Genomic DNA, 2,785 nt, shown 5'->3' with positions numbered 1-2,785 from the left:
TCCGGTTTGCCAGTATTTTATTGAGGATTTTTGCATCGATGTTCATCAGGGATATTGGTCTAAAATTCTCTTTTTTTGTTGTGTCTCTGCCAGGCTTTGGTATCAGGATGATGTTGGCCTCATAAAATGAGTTAGGGAGGATTCCCTCTTTTTCTATTGATTGGAATAGTTTCAGAAGGAATGGTACCAACTCCTCCTTGTACCTCTGGTAGAATTCGGCTGTGATTCCCTCTGGTCCTGGACTTCTTTTGGTTGGTAGGCTATTAATTATTGCCTCAATTTCAGAGCCTGCTATTGGTCTATTCAGGGATTCAAGTTCTTCCTGGTTAAGTCTTGGGAGAGTGTAAGTGTCCAGGAAATTATCCATTTCTAGGTTGGGTTTTTTTGAGCAAACATATTTGAAGACAGTTGAGCACACAGTTGAGCATCCACTAACACTTGTGGAAGGGAAGGGAAGAAAGCAGGATTCAGCAGAGTAAGAAGTGAAGCTACCTGCAGTCCCAATATCAGTGTCAGCCTGGGCAGTTCTGGAGTTAGAATGGCCATCCAGAGTTGTCCTGATTGCACATGAGCCATCCCAGGAAGGAAATAACTTTGCAGAAGGTGGCTTTCTGAAGCTGAGACAATTCCCTGAAGTGCTAACATCTGAAAGCGGTCTACTGTCAGCACTCCCAGCAACTGGGACACCAAATCTTTCCTTGAAAGGAGAGTTGGATTAAACCCACAGTATCCACTACGGGTATGTATGAAGAGACAATTATTAAAAAAAAAAAAAAAAAAAAAAACTTCTGCAGACTTGAATGATCCATTCAGGCAAGGACAATGCTGATGTTGGCTGTCGTAAATGGGATGGCCTGGCACTCTTGAAAAATCTCAAATACATTAAAGGGAACCTTGTGTATTACCATAGATGTAAACATGTTATGCATTGCTTTGTATAATACACCTCTTGCAGAATGACTATCAGATATTTTCAGTGTTTAGAGTTCCTTCTCTGAAATGTAGAAGGCTTATCATGGCCTAAGTAACCTTTCAACCAACGAGATGTAGGAAATTTTCACATATCCTGAGCCATAATTATTCCAACTGCAAATTTTATAAAACAAAAGTAAATATCTTCTGGTATGTGAGGTTTTAGCTGCAATATTGCTCTCCTCCGATGCCATGCCACCTGGATAGTATAGCTTAGAATGTGTGCAGGCTCTAATGTCAAGTTTAGCACCTCACTTCTCTCCTAATCTTTTCTCTCCAGCCCAGCTCAAATGGACAAAGAGGTCATTTTATATTTACCACCTAAGAATTTGATTTGAAAATAGGATCAGAGACCAGAGGAAATTAGATTTATGCCAGCCTTACATCCAAGGTACCTACAAAAGGATAATATGCTTGTTTTTATGAGATAGTACTTATCTAAGTGGGGGCACAATATGAAAATGACTTATGGTTTGGCTACAGGGTCAGTTCAAAGGTCAAAGCCTCAAGTACTGTTCATTTGTTAGCAGATTTCAGAACAACTAATTTCACCTGTATTGTATTTATTTTTCCAGCCTCTTCAAAACCATTCTGTTGAGATTTATATCAAAACTTCTCTCTCTTTTTCACATTTATTAAATTTGAAAAGCTTCCAAATACTGTTTCACCAACCTGTACCTCTATACAAATGACAAAACTTTTATTAAAACCATTTTTTTTTTTTTTTTGATGAGTAAATCTGGAAAATAAGGAAGTAAAAGAATTACCTCGGGACTGAGTTTTGATGGATAATATAGCCTAGTTTGAAAACCTAAATACACACATTTGCCACACTAATATTTTTTTATATTTTGGCAAATAGTTATATCTTTAATAAATGGTTAAATTCCAAGAAAAATTTTGGCTCACAAGCCTTATTTCATCTCTTATGTTGGACCTTTAGAGTTATCAGTCCAAAATGTTTATGACTCAGTGTCTGATAAATTCTTCCTTCCAGAAAACTTTAATTCTTCTTGTTTACCTCAAAGTTCAATATAAACACATTAAGTGCAAAGTCCTATCTAAAATTCAAGTTGTTGAAAAATACATTTTCCTTATTCATGTAAAGTTAGTCATGTAAAAATATGAAACATCAAGAGTAGTGTCTCCTAAATTTTAAGTTTGAAATGGAAAGACTTTACATGACTTAGACTTAATATGGCTTAGATTGCATGGCTAAAAACATAAATAGGCAATAAGTCAAAACAGGCTGAGTGGTTATTGATATCCATTGCTTAATTTACAATATGACAACAATGATTTCTCTTATATTTCTTTTTGAGGAGAAGTAGGATATAGAAGAGATTGAGTATTTTTAAGGTAACCAGAATGCCCTTGGAAAAGTTTTCTTTTCTGTTCTTTTTTTTTTCTAGAGATAGGGTTTTGACATGTTGCCCAGGCCAAGCTCAAGTGATCTGCCCACCTCGGCCTCCCAAGTTGCTGGGATTACAGGTATGAGCCACCACGCCTGGCCCCTTGGATAATATTTATTTTTTTAAGATAAAAATAAGACTCTAGTGGGAGCTGAACGATGAGAACACATGGACACATGGGGCAGAACAACACACCTGGGGCCTGTTGGAGGAAGTAGGGGGAGGGATGGTACGGGGAAGAACAGCTAGTGGATGTGGGGCTTAATACCTGGGTGATGGGATGGTCTATATAGTAAATAACTGTGGCACATGTTTACCTATGTAATAAACATGCACATCCTGCATATGTACCCTGGAACTTAAAAGTAGATTTTAAAAAAGAAAACACACACACACACACA

At 37.3% G+C, this 2,785-nt stretch overlaps 1 long non-coding RNA gene across 1 annotated transcript in view; it reads left to right on the top strand.

The window, feature by feature from the left end:
- Positions 1-2,423: 2,423 nt before the first annotated feature.
- Positions 2,424-2,785, top strand: part of LOC108514870 (uncharacterized) — a 25,355-nt gene continuing 24,993 nt past the window's right edge. The window contains exon 1 of the long non-coding RNA XR_001881363.1: positions 2,424-2,463. This is a non-coding gene — a long non-coding RNA (uncharacterized LOC108514870). The remainder of the gene's footprint in view (positions 2,464-2,785) is intronic.

This window comes from Rhinopithecus bieti, unplaced genomic scaffold, assembly GCF_001698545.2.
Source record: "Rhinopithecus bieti isolate Rb0 unplaced genomic scaffold, ASM169854v2 scaffold_1558, whole genome shotgun sequence".
NCBI classification, from domain to species: Eukaryota; Metazoa; Chordata; class Mammalia; order Primates; family Cercopithecidae; genus Rhinopithecus; species Rhinopithecus bieti.
Note: the sequence above shows the minus strand (reverse complement) of the source record. Positions and strands in the feature narration are given on the sequence as shown.